Source organism: Stenella coeruleoalba, assembly GCF_951394435.1.
Source record: "Stenella coeruleoalba genome assembly, contig: scaffold_138, whole genome shotgun sequence".
Lineage (NCBI taxonomy): Eukaryota > Metazoa > Chordata > Mammalia > Artiodactyla > Delphinidae > Stenella > Stenella coeruleoalba.
Window position 1 is genome coordinate 460,334 of NW_027646297.1, and position 25,630 is coordinate 485,963.

Below are 25,630 nucleotides of genomic sequence, written 5' to 3' on the forward strand. Positions count from 1 at the left end.
ACCAAAGGCTCAGCGTGCCATGCCAGAACCAGATTAGGGCCTGAAGACATCCTGCGGTGTTGCGGCCAGCTCACAAGAAAGCGAGTTGAAGAAAGGAGCTCAGGGGCACTGTAATTCACAAACCTGCAGAGTTATAAATGACAGCTATCGTCCAAAAATAGACTGAAGTAAGGCTGCCAAGAGGACTTGAAAGCGGGGCAGAATTGCAGGAAACCGATTTCAGGAGGTAGACTGGAATTGCATTGAAAGCATAGGAAAAGAGGCAGAACGTCCACAATGATGCACTTGGCCAAAAAGGGCGTATGCGTTTTTTCCTGAATATGTTCAGGAAAAAACGCATACGCACTTTTTGGCCAACCAAGCAAACTTGCAAAGGAAATCTGCACTACAATGAAGTCTCACTTCCCCCTGGTCAAAAGGGCCATCTGAAAAAAGTGTAAAATCCAGAAAGGCAGGACAGGCCATGGAGAACTGGGAGCCTTGTTATGCTGATGGGCGGGATGTAAATTGCCAACAGAAACTCGGGAGAAGTGTATGGTGTTTCCTGAAACATCGAAAAAACAAAACAACAGAGTCTAGGGCACTTCCACTTATGGTCCTATAGCTTAGGGAAATTAAAATCAAAAAGACACAGCCACCCCAAAGTTTGGGACGCCTCTGTTTACAAGAACCTCGTTTACCGTGCAAGTTCAATATCACAGAAAGTGAAAAATGGATAAAGAACTTGTGGTACTTACGTACAATGCAGTATCAATCAGCAATGAAATCTATGTCATCAGGCCCGTAGCAGCATAATGAGTGGATTCAGGTACGATGATTCTAACTGAAATAAGTCACACAGAAAAAGAAACATCATAAAATATCACTAATACACGGAATGTAAACTTGGCTACACAGGAACTGAATTCCAAAACAGAACAGGGTCTCAAATTTAGAAAACCAACTTATGCTTGCTTAAGGGGAAAGGTGAGTTGGAGTGCTGCATAAAACCAAAGATTGAAATGAGCACAGATAAATTTCCTTAAGCCAAATATGGAATAGACAAGAGCTACTCCTTGCTCAGCGAAATGGACTCAACACCCCATATTAAACGCCTAAGAATGTACGTGACTAGTAAGTATCTTAAAACCTATGGATTGCTATGTCTCCAAAAGAGAATCAAGCGTGTGTACAGGGGCATAAACACAGCAGTGAAAGGATTGGAGAGGTTCGGTGAGCAAGAGAAGACCCTTTGAAGTCATATTACATGGTACCCATTCCACGGGTTTCAACTACCCAGGTTTAAGGTATTCTTCCTTCAGCTAAAACATGCATGTGGAACCTAGAGTATGATCAACCATGTGATCGGGAGACGTGTTCAAATATGTCTCAGTTTTCATACCCTGGTACTCGGGTGCAACATTCCAGACGCTTTACTAACACTCTCCCGACTTGGAGAGTCAGTCCCTTTAACCTCCTGTTTGGCCCAGTTTGCAATTTCTGCGGAAGATGAACAGGAATAGCGAGAACCAATGAGAGACTAGCTGGAGGTGTCTGGACGGGCAAATTTAACTCTCATTTCCCACCAGGATGATGAATTAACCAAAGGCTCAGCATGCCGTGCCAGAACCAGATTAGGGCCTGAAGCCATCCTGCGGTGTTGCGGCCAGCTCAAAAGAAAGCGAGGTGAAGAAAGGAGCTCAGGGGCACTGTAATTCACAAACCTGCAGAGTTATAAATGACAGCTATCGTCCAAAAATAGACTGAAGTAAGGCTGCCAAGAGGACTTGAAAGCGGGGCAGAATTGCAGGAAACCGATTTCAGGAGGTAGACTGGAATTGCATTGAAAGCATAGGAAAAGAGGCAGAACGTCCACAATGATGCACTTGGCCAAAAAGTGCGTATGCGTTTTTTCCTGAATATATTCAGGAAAAAACGCATACGCCCTTTTTGGCCAACCAAGCAAGCTTGCAAAGGAAATCTGCACTACAAAGAAGTCTCACTTCCCCCCGGTCAAAAGGGCCATCTGAAAAAGGTGTAAAATCCAGAAAGGCAGGACAGGCCATGGAGAACTGGGAGCTTTGTTATGCTGATGGGCGGGATGTAAATTGTCAACAGACACTCCTGAGAAGTGTATGGTGTTTCCTGAAACATCTAAAAAACAAAGCAACAGAGCCTAGGGCACTTCCACTTATGGTCCTATAGCTTAGGGAAATTTAAATCAAAAAGACACAGCCACCCAAAAGTTTGGGACTCCTCTGTTTACAAGAACCTCGTTTACTGTAAAAGTTCAATATCGCAGAAAGTGAAAAATGGATAAAGAAGTTGTGGTACTTACGTACAATGCAGTATCACTCAGCAATGAAATCTTTGTCATCAGGCCCGTAGCAGCTTAATGAGTGGATTCAGGTACGATGTTTCTAACTGAAATAAGTCACACAGAAAAAGAAACATCATAAGATATCACTAATACACGGAATGTAAACTTGGCTACACAGGAACTGAATTACAGAACAGAACAGGGTCTCAAACTTAGAAAACCAACTTATGCTTGCTTAAGGGTAAAGGTGAGTTGGGGTGCTGCATAAAACCAGAGATTGAAATGAGCACAGATAAAGTTCCTTAAGCCAAATATGGAATAGACAAGAGCTACTCCTTGCTCAACGAAATGGACTCAACACCCCATATTAAACGCCTAAGAATATACCTGACTTGTAAGTATCTTAAAACCTATGGATTGCTATGTCTCCGAAAGAGAATCAAGCATGTGTACAGGGGCATAAACGCAGCAGTGATAGGATTGGAGAGGTTTGGTGAGCAAATGAAGACCCTTTGAAGTCATATTGCATGGTACCCATTCCACGGGTTTCAACTACCCAGGTTTAAGGTATTCTTCCTTCAGCTAAAACATGCATGTGGAACCCAGAGTATGATCAACCATGTGATCGGGAGATGTGTTCAAATATGTCTCAGTTTTCGTACCCTGGTACTCGGGTGCAACATTCCAGACGCTTTACTAACACTCTCCCGACTTGGAGAGTCAGCGCCTTTAACCTCCTGTTTGGCCCAGTTTGCAATTTCTGCGGAAGATGAACAGGAATAGTGAGAACCAATGAGAGACTAGCTGGAGGTGTCTGGACGGGCAAATTTAACTCTCATTTCCCACCAGGAAGAGGAATTAACCAAAGGCTCAGCGTGCCGTGCCGGAACCAGATTAGGGGCTGAAGCCATCCTGCGGTGTTGCGGCCAGCTCAAAAGAAAGCGAGTTGAAGAAAGGAGCTCAGGGGCACTGTAATTCACAAACCTGCAGAGTTATAAATGACAGCTATCGTCCAAAAATAGACTGAAGTAAGGCTGCCAAGAGGACTTGAAAGCGGGGCAGAATTGCAGGAAACCGATTTCAGGAGGTAGACTGGAATTGCATTGAAAGCATAGGAAAAGAGGCAGAACGTCCACAATGATGCACTTGGCCAAAGAAGGCGTATGCGTTTTTTCCTGAATATATTCAGGAAAAAACGCATACGCCCTTTTTGGCCAACCACGCAAGCTTGCAAAGGAAATCTGCACTACAATGAAGTCTCACTTCCCCCCGGTCAAAAGGGCCATCTGAAAAAAGTGTAAAATCCAGAAAGGCAGGACAGGCCATGGAGAACTGGGAGCCTTGTTATGCTGATGGGCGGGATGTAAATTGCCAACAGACACTCGGGAGAAGTGTATGGTGTTTCCTGAAACATCTAAAAAACAAAGCAACAGAGCCTAGGGTACTTCCACTTATGGTCCTATAGCTTAGGGAAATTAAAATCAAAAAGACACAGCCACCCCAAAGTTTGGGATGCCTCTGTTTACAAGAACCTCGTTTACAGTACAAGTTCAACATCGCAGAAAGTGAAAAATGGATAAAGATGTTGTGGTATTTACTTAAAAAGCAATATCACTCAGCAATGAAATCTGTGTCATCAGGCCCTTAGCAGCACAATGAGTGGATTTAGGTATGATGATTCTAACTGAAATAAGTCACACAGAAAAAGAAACATCATAAGATATCAGTAATACACGGAATGTAAACTTGGCTACACAGGAACTGAATTACAGAACAGAACAGGGTCTAAAATTTAGAAATCCAACTTATGCTTGCTTAAGGGTAAAGGTGAGTTGCGGTGCTGCATAAAACCAGAGATTGAAATGAGCACAGATAAAGTTCCTTAAGCCAAATATGGAATAGACAAGAGCTACTCCTTGCTCAACGAAATGGACTCAACACCGCATATTAAACGCCTAAGAATGTACCTGACTAGTAAGTATCTTAAAACCTATGGATTGCAATGTCTCCGAAAGAGAATCAAGCATGTGTACAGGGGCATAAACGCAGCAGTGATAGGTTTGGAGATGTTCGGTGAGCAAATGAAGACCCTTTGAAGTCATATTGCATGGTACCCATTCCACGGGTTTCAACTACCCAGGTTTAAGGTATTCTTCCTTCAGCTAAAACTTGCATGTGGAACCTAGAGTATGATCAACCATGTGATCGGGAGACGTGTTCAAATATGTCTCAGTTTTCGTACCCTGGTACTCGGGTGCAACATTCCAGACGCTTTACTAACACTCTCCCCACTTGGAGAGTCAGTCCCTTTAACCTCCTGTTTGGCCCAGTTTGCAATTTCTGCGGAAGATGAACAGGAATAGCGAGAACCAATGAGAGACTAGCTGGAGGTGTCTGAACCGGCAAATTTAACTCTCATTTCCCACCAGGAAGAGGAATTAACCAAAGGCTCAGCGTGCCGTGCCAGAACCAGATTAGGGCTTGAAGCCATCCTGCGGTGTTGCGGCCAGCTCACAAGAAAGCGAGTTGAAGAAAGGAGCTCAGGGGCACTGTAATTCACAAACCTGCAGAGTTATAAATGACAGCTATCGTCCAAAAATAGACTGAAGTAAGGCTGCCAAGAGGACTTGAAAGCGGGGCAGAATTGCAGGAAACCGATTTCAGGAGGTAGACTGGAATTGCATTGAAAGCATAGGAAAAGAGGCAGAACGTCCACAATGATGCACTTGGCCAAAAAGGGCGTATGCGTTTTTTCCTGAATATATTCAGGAAAAAACGCATACGCCCTTTTTGGCCAACCAAGCAAGATTGCAAAGGAAATCTGCACTACAATGAAGTCTCACTTCCCCCCGGTCAAAAGGGCCATCTGAAAAAAGTGTAAAATCCAGAAAGGCAGGACAGGCCATGGAGAACTGGGAGCCTTGTTATGCTGATGGGCGGGATGTAAATTGCCAACAGACACTCGGGATAAGTGTATGGTGTTTCCTGAAACATCTAAAAAACAAAGCAACAGAGCCTAGGGCAATGCCACTTATGGTCCTATAGCTTAGGGAAATTAAAATCAAAAAGACACAGCCACCCCAAAGTTTGGGACGCCTCTGTTTACAAGAACCTCGTTTACAGTACAAGTTCAACATCGCAGAAAGTGAAAAATGGATAAAGAAGTTGTGGTACTTACGTACAATGCAGTATCACTCAGCAATGAAATCTATGTCATCAGGCCCGTAGCAGCATAATGAGTGGATTCAGGTACGATGATTCTAACTGAAATAAGTCACACAGAAAAAGAAACATCATAAGATATCACTAATACACGGAATGTAAACTTGGCTACACAGGAACTGCATTCCAAAACAGAACAGGGTCTCAAATTTAGAAAACCAACTTATGCTTGCTTAAGGGGAAAGGTGAGTTGGGGTGCTGCATAAAACCAGAGATTGAAATGAGCACAGATAAAGTTCCTTAAGCCAAATATGGAATAGACAAGAGCTACTCCTTGCTCAACGAAATGGACTCAACACCCCATATTAAACGCCTAAGAATGTACCTGACTAGAAAGTATCTTAAAACCTATGGATTGCTATGTCTCCAAAAGAGAATCAAGCTTGTGTCCAGGGGCATAAACGCAGCAGTGATAGGATTGGAGAGGTTCGGTGAGCAAATGAAGACCCTTTGAAGTCATATTGCATGGTACCCATTACACGGGTCTCAACTCTCCAGGTTTAAGGTATTCTTCCTTCAGCTAAAACATGCATGTTGAACCCAGAGTATGATCAACCATGTGAACGGGAGACGTGTTCAAATATGTCTCAGTTTTCCTCCCCTGGTACTCGGGTGCAACATTCCAAACGCTTTACTAACACTCTCCCGACTTGGAGAGTCAGTCCCTTTAACCTCCTGTTTGGCCCAGTTTGCAATTTCTGCGGAAGATGAACAGGAATAGCGAGAACCAATGAGAGGCTAGCTGGAGGTGTCTGAACGGGCAAATTTAACTCTCATTTCCCACCAGGAAGAGGAATTAATCAAAGGCTCAGCATGACGGGCCGGAACCAGATTAGGGCCTGAAGCCATCCTGCGGTGTTGCGGCCAGGTCACAAGAAAGCGAGTTGAAGAAAGGAGCTCAGGGGCACTGTAATTCACAAACCTGCAGAGTTATAAATGACAGCTATCGTCCAAAAATAGACTGAAGTAAGGCTGCCAAGAGGACTTGAAAGCGGGGCAGAATTGCAGGAAACCGATTTCAGGAGGTAGACTGGAATTGCATTGAAAGCATAGGAAAAGAGGCAGAACGTCCACAATGATGCACTTGGCCAAAAAGGGCGTATGCGTTTTTTCCTGAATATATTCAGGAAAAAACGCATACGCCCTTTTTGGCCAACCAAGCAAGCTTGCAAAGGAAATCTGCACTACAATGAAGTCTCACTTCCCCCCGGTCAAAAGGGCCATCTGAAAAAAGTGTAAAATCCAGAAAGGCAGGACAGGCCATGGAGAACTGGGAGCCTTGTTATGCTGAAAGGCGGGATGTAAATTGCCAACAACCACTCGGGAGAAGTGTATGGTGTTTCCTGAAACATCTAAAAAACAAAGCAACAGAGCCTAGGGCACTTCCACTTATGGTCCTATAGCTTAGGGAATTTAAAATCAAAAAGACACAGCCACCCCAAAGTTTGGAACGGCTCTGTTTACAAGAACCTCGTTTACAGTACAAGTTCAACATCGCAGAAAGTGAAAAATGGATAAAGAAGTTGTGGTACTTACGTACAATGCAGTATCACTCAGCAATGAAATCTATGTCATCAGGCCCGTAGCAGCATAATGAGTGGATTCAGGTACGATGATTCTAACTGAAATAAGTCAAACAGAAAAACAAACATCATAAGATATCACTAATACACGGAATGTAAACTTGGCTACACAGGAACTGCATTCCAAAACAGAACAGGGTCTCAAATTTAGAAAACCAACTTATGCTTGCTTAAGGGGAAAGGTGAGTTGGGGTGCTGCATAAAACCAGAGATTGAAATGAGCACAGATAAAGTTCCTTAAGCCAAATATGGAATAGACAAGAGCTACTCCTTGCTCAACGAAATGGACTCAAAACCCCATATTAAACGCCTAAGAATGTACCTGACTAGTAAGTATCTTAAAACCTATGGATTGCTATGTCTCCGAAAGAGAATCAAGCATGTGTACAGGGGCATAAACGCAGCAGTGATAGGATTGGAGAGGTTCGGTGAGCAAATGACGACCCTTTGAAGTCATATTGCATGGTACCCATTACACGGGTCTCAACTCTCCAGGTTTAAGGTATTCTTCCTTCAGCTAAAACATGCATGTGGAACCCAGAGTATGATCAACCATGTGATCGGGAGACGTGTTCAAATATGTCTCAGTTTTCGTACCCTGGTACTCGGGTGCAACATTCCAGACGCTTTACTAACACTCTCCCGACTTGGAGAGTCAGTCCCTTTAACCTCCTGTTTGGCCCAGTTTGCAATTTCTGTGGAAGATGAACAGGAATAGCGAGAACCAATGAGAGACTAGCTGGAGGTGTCTGGATGGGCAAATTTAACTCTCATTTCCCACCAGGAAGAGGAATTAACCAAAGGCTCAGCGTGCCGTGCCGGAACCAGATTAGGGCCTGAAGCCATCCTGCGGTGTTGCGGCCAGCTCAAAAGAAAGCGAGTTGAAGAAAGGAGCTCAGGGGCACTGTAATTCACAAACCTGCAGAGTTATAAATGACAGCTATCGTCCAAAAATAGACTGAAGTAAGGCTGCCAAGAGGACTTGAAAGCGGGGCAGAATTGCAGGAAACCGATTTCAGGAGGTAGACTGGAATTGCATTGAAAGCATAGGAAAAGAGGCAGAACGTCCACAATGATGCACTTGGCCAAAAAGGGCGTATGCGTTTTTTCCTGAATATATTCAGGAAAAAACGCATACGCCCTTTTTGGCCAACCAAGCAAACTTGCAAAGGAAATCTGCACTACAATGAAGTCTCACTTCCCCCCGGTCAAAAGGGCCATCTGAAAAAAGTGTAAAATCCAGAAAGGCAGGACAGGCCATGGAGAACTGGGAGCCTTGTTATGCTGATGGGCGGGATGTAAATTGCCAACAGACACTCGGGAGAAGTGTATGGTGTTTCCTGAAACATCTAAAAAACAAAGCAACAGAGCCTAGGGCAATGCCACTTATGGTCCTATAGCTTAGGGAATTTAAAATCAAAAAGACACAGCCACCCCAAAGTTTGGAACGGCTCTGTTTACAAGAACCTCGTTTACAGTACAACTTCAACATCGCAGAAAGTGAAAAATGGATAAAGAAGTTGTGGTATTTACTTACAAAGCAATATCACTCAGCAATGAAATCTGTGTCATCAGGCCCTTAGCAGCACAATGAGTGGATTCAGGTATGATGATTCTAACTGAAATAAGTCACACAGAAAAAGAAACATCATAAGATATCAGTAATACACGGAATGTAAACTTGGCTACACAGGAACTGAATTACAGAACAGAACAGGGTCTCAAATTTAGAAAACCAACTTATGCTTGCTTAAGGGGAAAGGTGAGTTGGGGTGCTGCATAAAACCAGAGATTGAAATGAGCACAGATAAAGTTCCTTAAGCCAAATATGGAATAGACAAGAGCTACTCCTTGCTCAACGAAATGGACTCAACACCCCATATTAAACGCCTAAGAATGTACCTGACTAGTAAGTATCTTAAAACCTATGGATTGCTATGTCTCCGAAAGAGAATCAAGCATGTGTACAGGGGCATAAACGCAGCAGTGATAGGATTGGAGATGTTTGGTGAGCAAATGAAGACCCTTTGAAGTCATATTGCATGGTACCCATTCCACGGGTTTCAACTACCCAGGTTTTAGGTATTCTTCCTTCAGCTAAAACATGCATGTGGAACCCAGAGTATGATCAACCATGTGATCGGGAGACGTGTTCAAATATGTCTCAGTTTTCGTACCCTGGTACTCGGGTGCAACATTCCAGACGCTTTACTAACACTCTCCCGACTTGGAGAGTCAGTCCCTTTAACCTCCTGTTTGGCCCAGTTTGCAATTTCTGTGGAAGATGAACAGGAATAGCGAGAACCAATGAGAGACTAGCTGGAGGTGTCTGGATGGGCAAATTTAACTCTCATTTCCCACCAGGAAGAGGAATTAACCAAAGGCTCAGCGTGCCATGCCGGAACCAGATTAGGGCCTGAAGCCATCCTGCGGTATTGCGGCCAGCTCAAAAGAAAGCGAGTTGAAGAAAGGAGCTCAGGGGCACTGTAATTCACAAACCTGCAGAGTTATAAATGACAGCTATCGTCCAAAAATAGACTGAAGTAAGGCTGCCAAGAGGACTTGAAAGCGGGGCAGAATTGCAGGAAACCGATTTCAGGAGGTAGACTGGAATTGCATTGAAAGCATAGGAAAAGAGGCAGAACGTCCACAATGATGCACTTGGCCAAAAAGGGCGTATGCGTTTTTTCCTGAATATATTCAGGAAAAAACGCATACGCCCTTTTTGGCTAACCAAGCAAACTTGCAAAGGAAATCTGCACTACAATGAAGTCTCACTTCCCCCCGGTCAAAAGGGCCATCTGAAAAAAGTGTAAAATCCAGAAAGGCAGGACAGGCCATGGAGAACTGGGAGCCTTGTTATGCTGATGGGCGGGATGTAAATTGCCAACAGACACTCGGGAGAAGTGTATGGTGTTTCCTGAAACATCTAAAAAACAAAGCAACAGAGCCTAGGGCACTTCCACTTATGGTCCTATAGCTTAGGGAAATTAAAATCAAAAAGACACAGCCACCCCAAAGTTTGGGACGCCTCTGTTTACAAGAACCTCGTTTACCATACAAGTTCAATATCACAGAAAGTGAAAAATGCATAAAGAACTTGTGGTACTTACGTACAATGCAGTATCACTCAGCAATGAAATCTATGTCATCAGGCCCATAGCAGCATAATGAGTAGATTCAGGTACGATGATTCTAACTGAAATAAGTCACACAGAAAAAGAAACATCATAAGATATCACTAATACACGGAATGTAAACTTGGCTACACAGGAACTGCATTCCAAAACAGAACAGGGTCTCAAATTTAGAAAACCAACTTATGCTTGCTTAAGGGGAAAGGTGAGTTGGGGTGCTGCATAAAACCAGAGATTGAAATGAGCACAGATAAAGTTCCTTAAGCCAAATATGGAATAGACAAGAGCTACTCCTTGCTCAACGAAATGGACTAAACACCGCATATTAAACGCCTAAGAATGTACCTGACTAGTAAGTATCTTAAAACCTATGGATTTCTATATCTCCGAAAGAGAATCAAGCATGTGTACAGGGGCATAAACGCAGCAGTGATAGGATTGGAGAGGTTCGGTGAGCAAATGAAGACCCTTTGAAGTCATATTGCATGGTACCCATTCCACGGGTTTCAACTACCCAGGTTTTAGGTATTCTTCCTTCAGCTAAAACATGCATGTGGAACCCAAGTATGATCAACCATGTGAACGGGAGACGTGTTCAAATATGTCTCAGTTTTCCTCCCCTGGTACTGGGGTGCAACATTCCAGATGCTTTACTAACACTCTCCCCACTTGGAGAGTCAGCGCCTTTAACCTCCTGTTTGGCCCAGTTTGCAATTTCTGTGGAAGATGAACAGGAATAGCGAGAACCAATGAGAGAGTAGCTGGAGGTGTCTGGATGGGCAAATTTAACTCTCATTTCCCACCAGGAAGAGGAATTAACCAAAGGCTCAGCGTGCCGTGCCAGAACCAGATTAGGGCCTGAAGCCATCCTGCGGTGTTGCGGCCAGCTCAAAAGAAAGCGAGTTGAAGAAAGGAGCTCAGGGGCACTGTAATTCACAAACCTGCAGAGTTATAAATGACAGCTATCGTCCAAAAATAGACTGAAGTAAGGCTGCCAAGAGGACTTGAAAGCGGGGCAGAATTGCAGGAAACCGATTTCAGGAGGTAGACTGGAATTGCATTGAAAGCATAGGAAAAGAGACAGAACGTCCACAATGATGCACTTGGCCAAAAAGGGCGTATGCGTTTTTTCCTGAATATATTCAGGAAAAAACGCATACGCCCTTTTTGGCCAACCAAGCAAACTTGCAAAGGAAATCTGCACTACAATGAAGTCTCACTTCCCCCCGGTCAAAAGGGCCATCTGAAAAAAGTGTAAAATCCAGAAAGGCAGGACAGGCCATGGAGAACTGGGAGCCTTGTTATGCTGATGGGCGGGATGTAAATTGCCAACAGACACTCGGGAGAAGTGTATGGTGTTTCCTGAAACATCTAAAAAACAAAGCAACAGAGCCTAGGGCAATGCCACTTATGGTCCTATAGCTTAGGGAATTTAAAATCAAAAAGACACAGCCACCCCAAAGTTTGGAACGGCTCTGTTTACAAGAACCTCGTTTACAGTACAACTTCAACATCGCAGAAAGTGAAAAATGGATAAAGAAGTTGTGGTATTTACTTACAAAGCAATATCACTCAGCAATGAAATCTGTGTCATCAGGCCCTTAGCAGCACAATGAGTGGATTCAGGTATGATGATTCTAACTGAAATAAGTCACACAGAAAAAGAAACATCATAAGATATCAGTAATACACGGAATGTAAACTTGGCTACACAGGAACTGAATTACAGAACAGAACAGGGTCTCAAATTTAGAAAACCAACTTATGCTTGCTTAAGGGGAAAGGTGAGTTGGGGTGCTGCATAAAACCAGAGATTGAAATGAGCACAGATAAAGTTCCTTAAGCCAAATATGGAATAGACAAGAGCTACTCCTTGCTCAACGAAATGGACTCAACACCCCATATTAAACGCCTAAGAATGTACCTGACTAGTAAGTATCTTAAAACCTATGGATTGCTATGTCTCCGAAAGAGAATCAAGCATGTGTACAGGGGCATAAACGCAGCAGTGATAGGATTGGAGATGTTTGGTGAGCAAATGAAGACCCTTTGAAGTCATATTGCATGGTACCCATTCCACGGGTTTCAACTACCCAGGTTTTAGGTATTCTTCCTTCAGCTAAAACATGCATGTGGAACCCAGAGTATGATCAACCATGTGATCGGGAGACGTGTTCAAATATGTCTCAGTTTTCGTACCCTGGTACTCGGGTGCAACATTCCAGACGCTTTACTAACACTCTCCCGACTTGGAGAGTCAGTCCCTTTAACCTCCTGTTTGGCCCAGTTTGCAATTTCTGTGGAAGATGAACAGGAATAGCGAGAACCAATGAGAGACTAGCTGGAGGTGTCTGGATGGGCAAATTTAACTCTCATTTCCCACCAGGAAGAGGAATTAACCAAAGGCTCAGCGTGCCATGCCGGAACCAGATTAGGGCCTGAAGCCATCCTGCGGTATTGCGGCCAGCTCAAAAGAAAGCGAGTTGAAGAAAGGAGCTCAGGGGCACTGTAATTCACAAACCTGCAGAGTTATAAATGACAGCTATCGTCCAAAAATAGACTGAAGTAAGGCTGCCAAGAGGACTTGAAAGCAGGGCAGAATTGCAGGAAACCGATTTCAGGAGGTAGACTGGAATTGCATTGAAAGCATAGGAAAAGAGGCAGAACGTCCACAATGATGCACTTGGCCAAAAAGGGCGTATGCGTTTTTTCCTGAATATATTCAGGAAAAAACGCATACGCCCTTTTTGGCTAACCAAGCAAACTTGCAAAGGAAATCTGCACTACAATGAAGTCTCACTTCCCCCCGGTCAAAAGGGCCATCTGAAAAAAGTGTAAAATCCAGAAAGGCAGGACAGGCCATGGAGAACTGGGAGCCTTGTTATGCTGATGGGCGGGATGTAAATTGCCAACAGACACTCGGGAGAAGTGTATGGTGTTTCCTGAAACATCTAAAAAACAAAGCAACAGAGCCTAGGGCACTTCCACTTATGGTCCTATAGCTTAGGGAAATTAAAATCAAAAAGACACAGCCACCCCAAAGTTTGGGACGCCTCTGTTTACAAGAACCTCGTTTACCGTACAAGTTCAATATCACAGAAAGTGAAAAATGCATAAAGAACTTGTGGTACTTACGTACAATGCAGTATCACTCAGCAATGAAATCTATGTCATCAGGCCCATAGCAGCATAATGAGTAGATTCAGGTACGATGATTCTAACTGAAATAAGTCACACAGAAAAAGAAACATCATAAGATATCACTAATACACGGAATGTAAACTTGGCTACACAGGAACTGCATTCCAAAACAGAACAGGGTCTCAAATTTAGAAAACCAACTTATGCTTGCTTAAGGGGAAAGGTGAGTTGGGGTGCTGCATAAAACCAGAGATTGAAATGAGCACAGATAAAGTTCCTTAAGCCAAATATGGAATAAACAAGAGCTACTCCTTGCTCAACGAAATGGACTAAACACCGCATATTAAACGCCTAAGAATGTACCTGACTAGTAAGTATCTTAAAACCTATGGATTGCTATGTCTCCGAAAGAGAATCAAGCATGTGTACAGGGGCATAAACGCAGCAGTGATAGGATTGGAGAGGTTCGGTGAGCAAATGAAGACCCTTTGAAGTCATATTGCATGGTACCCATTCCACGGGTTTCAACTACCCAGGTTTTAGGTATTCTTCCTTCAGCTAAAACATGCATGTGGAACCCAAGTATGATCAACCATGTGAACGGGAGACGTGTTCAAATATGTCTCAGTTTTCCTCCCCTGGTACTGGGGTGCAACATTCCAGATGCTTTACTAACACTCTCCCCACTTGGAGAGTCAGCGCCTTTAACCTCCTGTTTGGCCCAGTTTGCAATTTCTGTGGAAGATGAACAGGAATAGCGAGAACCAATGAGAGACTAGCTGGAGGTGTCTGGATGGGCAAATTTAACTCTCATTTCCCACCAGGAAGAGGAATTAACCAAAGGCTCAGCGTGCCGTGCCGGGACCAGATTAGGGCCTGAAGCCATCCTGCGGTGTTGCGGCCAGCTCAAAAGAAAGCGAGTTGAAGAAAGGAGCTCAGGGGCACTGTAATTCACAAACCTGCAGAGTTATAAATGACAGCTATCGTCCAAAAATAGACTGAAGTAAGGCTGCCAAGAGGACTTGAAAGCGGGGCAGAATTGCAGGAAACCGATTTCAGGAGGTAGACTGGAATTGCATTGAAAGCATAGGAAAAGAGGCAGAACGTCCACAATGATGCACTTGGCCAAAAAGGGCGTATGCGTTTTTTCCTGAATATATTCAGGAAAAAACGCATACGCCCTTTTTGGCCAACCAAGCAAACTTGCAAAGGAAATCTGCACTACAATGAAGTCTCACTTCCCCCCGGTCAAAAGGGCCATCTGAAAAAAGTGTAAAATCCAGAAAGGCAGGACAGGCCATGGAGAACTGGGAGCCTTGTTATGCTGATGGGCGGGATGTAAATTGCCAACAGACACTCGGGAGAAGTGTATGGTGTTTCCTGAAACATCTAAAAAACAAAGCAACAGAGCCTAGGGCACTTCCACTTATGGTCCTATAGCTTAGGGAAATTAAAATCAAAAAGACACAGCCACCCCAAAGTTTGGGACGCCTCTGTTTACAAGAACCTCGTTTACCGTACAAGTTCAATATCACAGAAAGTGAAAAATGCATAAAGAACTTGTGGTACTTACGTACAATGCAGTATCACTCAGCAATGAAATCTATGTCATCAGGCCCATAGCAGCATAATGAGTAGATTCAGGTACGATGATTCTAACTGAAATAAGTCACACAGAAAAAGAAACATCATAAGATATCACTAATACACGGAATGTAAACTTGGCTACACAGGAACTGCATTCCAAAACAGAACAGGGTCTCAAATTTAGAAAACCAACTTATGCTTGCTTAAGGGGAAAGGTGAGTTGGGGTGCTGCATAAAACCAGAGATTGAAATGAGCACAGATAAAGTTCCTTAAGCCAAATATGGAATAGACAAGAGCTACTCCTTGCTCAACGAAATGGACTAAACACCGCATATTAAACGCCTAAGAATGTACCTGACTAGTAAGTATCTTAAAACCTATGGATTGCTATGTCTCCGAAAGAGAATCAAGCATGTGTACAGGGGCATAAACGCAGCAGTGATAGGATTGGAGAGGTTCGGTGAGCAAATGAAGACCCTTTGAAGTCATATTGCATGGTACCCATTCCACGGGTTTCAACTACCCAGGTTTTAGGTATTCTTCCTTCAGCTAAAACATGCATGTGGAACCCAAGTATGATCAACCATGTGAACGGGAGACGTGTTCAAATATGTCTCAGTTTTCCTCCCCTGGTACTGGGGTGCAACATTCCAGATGCTTTACTAACACTCTCCCCACTTGGAGAGTCAGCGCCTTTAACCTCCTGTTTGGCCCAGTTTGCAATTTCTGCGGAAGATGAACAGGAATAGTGAGAACCAATGAGAGACTAGCTGGAGGTGTCTGGACGGGCAAATTTAACTCTCATTTCTCACCAGGAAGAGGAAATAACCAAAGACTCAGCATGCCGTGCTGGATCCAGATTAGGGCCTGAAGACATCCTGCGGTGTTGCGGCCAGGTCACAAGAAAGCGAGTTGAAGAAAGGAGCTCAGGGGCACTGTAATTCACAAACCTGCAGAGTTATAAATGACAGCTATCGTCCAAAAATAGACTGAAGTAAGGCTGCCAAGAGGACTTGAAAGCGGGGCAGAATTGCAGGAAACCGATTTCAGGAGGTAGACTGGAATTGCATTGAAAGCATAGGAAAAGAGGCAGAACGTCCACAATGATGCACTTGGCCAAAAAGGGCGTATGCGTTTTTTCCTGAATATATTCAGGAAAAAACGCATACGCCCTTTTTGGCCAACCAAGCAAGCTTGCAAAGGAAATCTGCACTACAATGAAGTCTCACTTCCCCCCGGTCAAAAGGGCCATCTGAAAAAATGGTAAAATCCAGAAAGGCAGGACAGGCCATGGAGAACTGGGAGCCTTGTTATGCTGAAGGGCGGGATGTAAATTGCCAACAACCACTCGGGAGAAGTGTATGGTGTTTCCTGAAACATCTAAAAAACAAAGCAACAGAACCTAGGGCACTTCCACTTATGGTCCTATAGCTTAGGGAAATTAAAATCAAAAAGACACAGCCACGCCAAAGTTTGGAACGGCTCTGTTTACAAGAACCTCGTTTACAGTACAAGTTCAACATCGCAGTAAGTGAAAAATGGGTAAAGAAGTTGTGGTATTTACTTACAAAACAATATCACTCAGCAATGAAATCTGTGTCATCAGGCCCTTAGCAGCACAATGAGTGGATTCAGGTATGATGATTCTAACTGAAATAAGTCACACAGAAAAAGAAACATCATAAGATATCAGTAATACACGGAATGTAAACTTGGCTACACAGGAACTGAATTACAGAACAGAACAGTGTCTCAAATTTAGAAAACCAACTTATGCTTGCTTAAGGGGAAAGGTGAGTTGGGGTGCTGCATAAAACCAGAGATTGAAATGAGCACAGATAAAGTTCCTTAAGCCAAATATGGAATAGACAAGAGCTACTCCTTGCTCAACGAAATGGACTCAACACCCCATATTAAACGCCTAAGAATGTACCTGACTAGTAAGTATCTTAAAACCTATGGATTGCTATGTCTCCGAAAGAGAATCAAGCATGTGTACAGGGGCATAAACGCAGCAGTGATAGGATTGGAGAGGTTCGGTGAGCAAATGAAGACCCTTTGAAGTCATATTGCATGGTACCCATTCCACGGGTTTCAACTACCCAGGTTTAAGGTATTCTTCCTTCAGCTAAAACATGCATGTGGAACCTAGAGTATGATCAACCATGTGATCGGGAGACGTGTTCAAATATGTCTCAGTTTTCGTACCCTGGTACTCGGGTGCAACATTCCAGACGCTTTACTAACACTCTCCCGACTTGGAGAGTAGGTCCCTTTAACCTCCTGTTTGGCCCAGTTTGCAATTTCTGTGGAAGATGAACAGGAATAGCGAGAACCAATGAGAGACTAGCTGGAGGTGTCTGGATGGGCAAATTTAACTCTCATTTCCCACCAGGAAGAGGAAATAACCAAAGGCTCAGTGTGCCGTGCCGGAACCAGATTAGGGCCTGAAGCCATCCTGCGGTGTTGCGGCCAGCTCAAAAGAAAGCGAGTTGAAGAAAGGAGCTCAGGGGCACTGTAATTCACAAACCTGCAGAGTTATAAATGACAGCTATCGTCCAAAAATAGACTGAAGTAAGGCTGCCAAGAGGACTTGAAAGCGGGGCAGAATTGCAGGAAACCGATTTCAGGAGGTAGACTGGAATTGCATTGAAAGCATAGGAAAAGAGGCAGAACGTCCACAATGATGCACTTGGCCAAAAAGGGCGTATGCGTTTTTTCCTGAATATATTCAGGAAAAAACGCATACGCCCTTTTTGGCCAACCAAGCAAGCTTGCAAAGGAAATCTGCACTACAATGAAGTCTCACTTCCCCCCGGTCAAAAGGGCCATCTGAAAAAAGGGTAAAATCCAGAAAGGCAGGACAGGCCATGGAGAACTGGGAGCCTTGTTATGCTGAAGGGCGGGATGTAAATTGCCAACAACCACTCGGGAGAAGTGTATGGTGTTTCCTGAAACATCTAAAAAACAAAGCAACAGAACCTAGGGCACTTCCACTTATGGTCCTATAGCTTAGGGAAATTAAAATCAAAAAGACACAGCCACCCCAAAGTTTGGAACGGCTCTGTTTACAAGAACCTCGTTTACAGTACAAGTTCAACATCGCAGAAAGTGAAAAATGGGTAAAGAAGTTGTGGTATTTACTTACAAAACAATATCACTCAGCAATGAAATCTGTGTCATCAGGCCCTTAGCAGCACAATGAGTGGATTCAGGTATGATGATTCTAACTGAAATAAGTCACACAGAAAAAGAAACATCATAAGATATCAGTAATACACGGAATGTAAACTTGGCTACACAGGAACTGAATTACAGAACAGAACAGTGTCTCAAATTTAGAAAACCAACTTATGCTTGCTTAAGGGGAAAGGTGAGTTGGGGTGCTGCATAAAACCAGAGATTGAAATGAGCACAGATAAAGTTCCTTAAGCCAAATATGGAATAGACAAGAGCTACTCCTTGCTCAACGAAATGGACTCAACACCGCATATTAAACGCCTAAGAATGTACCTGACTAGTAAGTATCTTAAAACCTATGGATTGCTATGTCTCCGAAAGAGAATCAAGCATGTGTACAGGGGCATAAACGCAGCAGTGATAGGATTGGAGAGGTTCGTGAGCAAATGAAGACCCTTTGAAGTCATATTGCATGGTACCCATTCCACGGGTTTCAACTACCCAGGTTTTAGGTATTCTTCCTTCAGCTAAAACATGCATGTGGAACCTAGAGTATGATCAACCATGTGATCGGGAGACGTGTTCAAATATGTCCCACTTTTCGTACCCTGGTACTCAGGTGCAACATTCCAGACGCTTTACTAACACTCTCCCCACTTGGAGAGTCAGCGCCTTTAACCTCCTGTTTGGCCCAGTTTGCAATTTCTGCGGAAGATGAACAGGAATAGCGAGAACCAATGAGAGACTAGCTGGAGGTGTCTGGACGGGCAAATTTAACTCTCATTTCCCACCAGGAAGAGGAAATAACCAAAGGCTCAGCGTGCCGTGCCAGATCCAGATTAGGGCCTGAAGCCATCCTGCGGTGTTGCGGCCAGGTCACAAGAAAGCGAGTTGAAGAAAGGAGCTCAGGGGCACTGTAATTCACAAACCTGCAGAGTTATAAATGACAGCTATCGTCCAAAAATAGACTGAAGTAAGGCTGCCAAGAGGACTTGAAAGCGGGGCAGAATTGCAGGAAACCGATTTCAGGAGGTAGACTGGAATTGCATTGAAAGCATAGGAAAAGAGGCAGAACGTCCACAATGATGCACTTGGCCAAAAAGGGCGTATGCGTTTTTTCCTGAATATATTCAGGAAAAAACGCATACGCCCTTTTTGGCCAACCAAGCAAGCTTGCAAAGGAAATCTGCACTACAATGAAGTCTCACTTCCCCCCGGTCAAAAGGGCCATCTGAAAAAAGGGTAAAATCCAGAAAGGCAGGACAGGCCATGGAGAACTGGGAGCCTTGTTATGCTGAAGGGCGGGATGTAAATTGCCAACAACCACTCGGGAGAAGTGTATGGTGTTTCCTGAAACATCTAAAAAACAAAGCAACAGAACCTAGGGCACTTCCACTTATGGTCCTATAGCTTAGGGAAATTAAAATCAAAAAGACACAGCCACCCCAAAGTTTGGAACGGCTCTGTTTACAAGAACCTCGTTTACAGTACAAGTTCAACATCGCAGAAAGTGAAAAATGGGTAAAGAAGTTGTGGTATTTACTTACAAAACAATATCACTCAGCAATGAAATCTGTGTCATCAGGCCCTTAGCAGCACAATGAGTGGATTCAGGTATGATGATTCTAACTGAAATAAGTCACACAGAAAAAGAAACATCATAAGATATCAGTAATACACGGAATGTAAACTTGGCTACACAGGAACTGAATTACAGAACAGAACAGTGTCTCAAATTTAGAAAACCAACTTATGCTTGCTTAAGGGGAAAGGTGAGTTGGGGTGCTGCATAAAACCAGAGATTGAAATGAGCACAGATAAAGTTCCTTAAGCCAAATATGGAATAGACAAGAGCTACTCCTTGCTCAACGAAATGGACTCAACACCGCATATTAAACGCCTAAGAATGTACCTGACTAGTAAGTATCTTAAAACCTATGGATTGCTATGTCTCCGAAAGAGAATCAAGCATGTGTACAGGGGCATAAACGCAGCAGTGATAGGATTGGAGATGTTCGGTGAGCAAATGAAGACCCTTTGAAGTCATATTGCATGGTACCCATTCCACGGGTTTCAACTACCCAGGTTTTAGGTATTCTTCCTTCAGCTAAAACATGCATGTGGAACCCAGAGTATGATCAACCATGTGATCGGGAGACGTGTTCAAATATGTCTCAGTTTTCGTACCCTGGTACTCGGGTGCAACATTCCAGACGCTTTACTAACACTCTCCCGACTTGAAGAGTCAGTCCCTTTAACCTCCTGTTTGGCCCAGTTTGCAATTTCTGTGGAAGATGAACAGGAATAGCGAGAACCAATGAGAGACTAGCTGGAGGTGTCTGGATTGGCAAATTTAACTCTCATTTCCCACCAGGAAGAGGAATTAACCAAAGGCTCAGCGTGCCGTGCCGGAACCAGATTAGGGCCTGAAGCCATCCTGCGGTGTTGCGGCCAGCTCAAAAGAAAGCGAGTTGAAGAAAGGAGCTCAGGGGCACTGTAATTCACAAACCTGCAGAGTTATAAATGACAGCTATCGTCCAAAAATAGACTGAAGTAAGGCTGCCAAGAGGACTTGAAAGCGGGGCAGAATTGCAGGAAACCGATTTCAGGAGGTAGACTGGAATTGCATTGAAAGCATAGGAAAAGAGGCAGAACGTCCACAATGATGCACTTGGCCAAAAAGGGCGTATGCGTTTTTTCCTGAATATATTCAGGAAAAAACGCATACGCCCTTTTTGGCCAACCAAGCAAGCTTGCAAAGGAAATCTGCACTACAATGAAGTCTCACTTCCCCCCGGTCAAAAGGGCCATCTGAAAAAAGGGTAAAATCCAGAAAGGCAGGACAGGCCATGGAGAACTGGGAGCCTTGTTATGCTGAAGGGCGGGATGTAAATTGCCAACAACCACTCGGGAGAAGTGTATGGTGTTTCCTGAAACATCTAAAAAACAAAGCAACAGAACCTAGGGCACTTCCACTTATGGTCCTATAGCTTAGGGAAATTAAAATCAAAAAGACACAGCCACCCCAAAGTTTGGAACGGCTCTGTTTACAAGAACCTCGTTTACAGTACAAGTTCAACATCGCAGAAAGTGAAAAATGGGTAAAGAAGTTGTGGTATTTACTTACAAAACAATATCACTCAGCAATGAAATCTGTGTCATCAGGCCCTTAGCAGCACAATGAGTGGATTCAGGTATGATGATTCTAACTGAAATAAGTCACACAGAAAAAGAAACATCATAAGATATCAGTAATACACGGAATGTAAACTTGGCTACACAGGAACTGAATTACAGAACAGAACAGTGTCTCAAATTTAGAAAACCAACTTATGCTTGCTTAAGGGGAAAGGTGAGTTGGGGTGCTGCATAAAACCAGAGATTGAAATGAGCACAGATAAAGTTCCTTAAGCCAAATATGGAATAGACAAGAGCTACTCCTTGCTCAACGAAATGGACTCAACACCCCATATTAAACGCCTAAGAATGTACCTGACTAGTAAGTATCTTAAAACCTATGGATTGCTATGTCTCCGAAAGAGAATCAAGCATGTGTACAGGGGCATAAACGCAGCAGTGATAGGATTGGAGATGTTCGGTGAGCAAATGAAGACCCTTTGAAGTCATATTGCATGGTACCCATTCCACGGGTTTCAACTACCCAGGTTTTAGGTATTCTTCCTTCAGCTAAAACATGCATGTGGAACCCAGAGTATGATCAACCATGTGATCGGGAGACGTGTTCAAATATGTCTCAGTTTTCGTACCCTGGTACTCGGGTGCAACATTCCAGACGCTTTACTAACACTCTCCCGACTTGAAGAGTCAGTCCCTTTAACCTCCTGTTTGGCCCAGTTTGCAATTTCTGTGGAAGATGAACAGGAATAGCGAGAACCAATGAGAGACTAGCTGGAGGTGTCTGGATTGGCAAATTTAACTCTCATTTCCCACCAGGAAGAGGAATTAACCAAAGGCTCAGCGTGCCGTGCCGGAACCAGATTAGGGCCTGAAGCCATCCTGCGGTGTTGCGGCCAGCTCAAAAGAAAGCGAGTTGAAGAAAGGAGCTCAGGGGCACTGTAATTCACAAACCTGCAGAGTTATAAATGACAGCTATCGTCCAAAAATAGACTGAAGTAAGGCTGCCAAGAGGACTTGAAAGCGGGGCAGAATTGCAGGAAACCGATTTCAGGAGGTAGACTGGAATTGCATTGAAAGCATAGGAAAAGAGGCAGAACGTCCACAATGATGCACTTGGCCAAAAAGGGCGTATGCGTTTTTTCCTGAATATATTCAGGAAAAAACGCATACGCCCTTTTTGGCCAACCAAGCAAGCTTGCAAAGGAAATCTGCACTACAATGAAGTCTCACTTCCCCCCGGTCAAAAGGGCCATCTGAAAAAAGGGTAAAATCCAGAAAGGCAGGACAGGCCATGGAGAACTGGGAGCCTTGTTATGCTGAAGGGCGGGATGTAAATTGCCAACAACCACTCGGGAGAAGTGTATGGTGTTTCCTGAAACATCTAAAAAACAAAGCAACAGAACCTAGGGCACTTCCACTTATGGTCCTATAGCTTAGGGAATTTAAAATCAAAAAGACACAGCCACCCCAAAGTTTCGAATGGCTCTGTTTACAAGAACCTCGTTTACAGTACAAGTTCAACATCGCAGAAAGTGAAAAATGGATAAAAAAGTTGTGGTATTTACTTACAAAGCAATATCACTCAGCAATGAAATCTGTGTCATCAGGCCCTTAGCAGCACAATGAGTGGATTCAGGTATGATGATTCTAACTGAAATAAGTCACACAGAAAAAGAAACATCATAAGATATCAGTAATACACGGAATGTAAACTTGGCTACACAGGAACTGAATTACAGAACAGAACAGGGTCTCAAATTTAGAAAACCAACTTATGCTTGCTTAAGGGGAAAGGTGAGTTGGGGTGCTGCATAAAACCAGAGATTGAAATGAGCACAGATAAAGTTCCTTAAGCCAAATATGGAATAGACAAGAGCTACTCCTTGCTCAAAGAATTGGACTCAACACCGCATATTAAACGCCTAAGAATGTACCTGACTAGTAAGTATCTTAAAACCTATGGATTGCTATGTCTCCGAAAGAGAATCAAGCATGTGTACAGGGGCATAAACGCAGCAGTGATAGGATTGGAGAGGTTCGGTGAGCAAATGAAGACCCTTTGAAATCATATTGCATGGTACCCATTACACGGGTCTCAACTCTCCAGGTTTAAGGTATTCTTCCTTCAGCTAAAACATGCATGTGGAACCCGTAGTATGATCAACCATGTGAACGGGAGACGTGTTCAAATATGTCTCAGTTTTCCTACCCTGGTACTCGGGTGCAACATTCCAGACGCTTTACTAACACTCTCCCGACTTGGAGAGTCAGTCCCTTTAACCTCCTGTTTGGCCCAGTTTGCAATTTCTGCGGAAGATGAACAGGAATAGCGAGAACCAATGAGAGACTAGCTGGAGGTGTCTGAACGGGCAAATTTAACTCTCATTTCCCACCAGGAAGAGGAATTAACCAATGGTTCAGCGTGCCGTGCCGGAACCAGATTAGGGCCTGAAGACATCCTGCGTTGTTGCGGCCAGGTCACAAGAAAGCGAGTTGAAGAAAGGAGCTCAGGGGCACTGTAATTCACAAACCTGCAGAGTTATAAATGACAGCTATCGTCCAAAAATAGACTGAAGTAAGGCTGCCAAGAGGACTCGAAAGCGGGGCAGAATTGCAGGAAACCGATTTCAGGAGGTAGATTGGAATTGCATTGAAAGCATAGGAAAAGAGGCAGAACGTCCACAATGATGCACTTGGCCAAAAAGGGCGTATGCGTTTTTTCCTGAATATATTCAGGAAAAAACGCATACGCCCTTTTTGGCCAACCAAGCAAACTTGCAAAGGAAATCTGCACTACAATGAAGTCTCACTTCCCCCGGTCAAAAGGGCCATCTGAAAAAAGTGTAAAATCCAGAAAGGCAGGACAGGCCATGGAGAACTGGGAGCCTTGTTATGCTGATGGGCGGGATGTAAATTGCCAACAGACACTCGGGAGAAGTGTATGGTGTTTCCTGAAACATCTAAAAAACAAAGCAACAGAGCCTAGGGCACTTCCACTTATGGTCCTATAGCTTAGGGAAATTAAAATCAAAAAGACACAGCCACCCCAAAGTTTGGGACGCCTCTGTTTACAAGAACCTCGTTTACCGTACAAGTTCAATATCACAGAAAGTGAAAAATGGATAAAGAACTTGTGGTACTTACGTACAATGCAGTATTACTCAGCAATGAAACCTATGTCATCAGGCCCGTAGCAGCATAATGAGTGGATTCAGGTATGATGATTCTAACTGAAATAAGTCACACAGAAAAAGAAACATCATAAGATATCAGTAATACACGGAATGTAAACTTGGCTACACAGGAACTGAATTACAGAACAGAACAGGGTCTCAAATTTAGAAAACCAACTTATGCTTGCTTAAGGGGAAAGGTGAGTTGGGGTGCTGCATAAAACCAGAGATTGAAATGAGCACAAATAAAGTTCCTTAAGCCAAATATGGAATAGACAAGAGCTACTCCTTGCTCAACGAAATGGACTCAACACCGCATATTAAACGCCTAAGAATGTACCTGACTAGTAAGTATCTTAAAACCTATAGATTGCTATGTCTCCGAAAGAGAATCAAGCATGTGTACAGGGGCATAAACGCAGCAGTGATAGGATTGGAGAGGTTCGGTGAGCAAATGAAGACCCTTTGAAGTCATATTGCATGGTACCCATTCCACGGGTTTCAACTACCCAGGTTTTAGGTATTCTTCCTTCAGCTAAAACATGCATGTGGAACCCAGAGTATGATCAACCATGTGATCGGGAGACGTGTTCAAATATGTCTCAGTTTTCCTCCCCTGGTACTCGGGTGCAACATTCCAGACGCTTTACTAACACTGTCCCCACTTGGAGAGTCAGCGCCTTTAACCTCCTGTTTGGCCCAGTTTGCAATTTCTGCGGAAGATGAACAGGAATAGCGAGAACCAATGAGAGACTAGCTGGAGGTGTCTGGACGGGCAAATTTAACTCTCATTTCCCACCAGGAAGAGGAAATAACCAAAGGCTCAGCGTGCCGTACCGGAATCAGATTAGGGCCTGAAGCCATCCTGCGGTGTTGCGGCCAGCTCAAAAGAAAGCGAGTTGAAGAAAGGAGCTCAGGGGCACTGTAATTCACAAACCTGCAGAGTTATAAATGACAGCTATCGTCCAAAAATAGACTGAAGTAAGGCTGCCAAGAGGACTTGAAAGCGGGGCAGAATTGCAGGAAACCGATTTCAGGAGGTAGATTGGAATTGCATTGAAAGCATAGGAAAAGAGGCAGAACGTCCACAATGATGCACTTGGCCAAAAAGGGCGTATGCGTTTTTTCCTGAATATATTCAGGAAAAAACGCATACGCCCTTTTTGGCC

The 25,630-nt window shown here is 43.8% G+C and overlaps 1 long non-coding RNA gene across 3 annotated transcripts in view; it reads right to left on the reverse strand.

The window, feature by feature from the left end:
- The window catches only part of LOC307181196, a 569,873-nt gene that overhangs the window by 314,794 nt on the left and 229,449 nt on the right, over positions 1–25,630 (reverse strand). For all 3 annotated transcript variants that reach the window (XR_013826091.1, XR_013826092.1, XR_013826093.1), the window contains one exon: positions 3,898–3,979. This is a non-coding gene — a long non-coding RNA (uncharacterized lncRNA). The remainder of the gene's footprint in view (positions 1–3,897; positions 3,980–25,630) is intronic.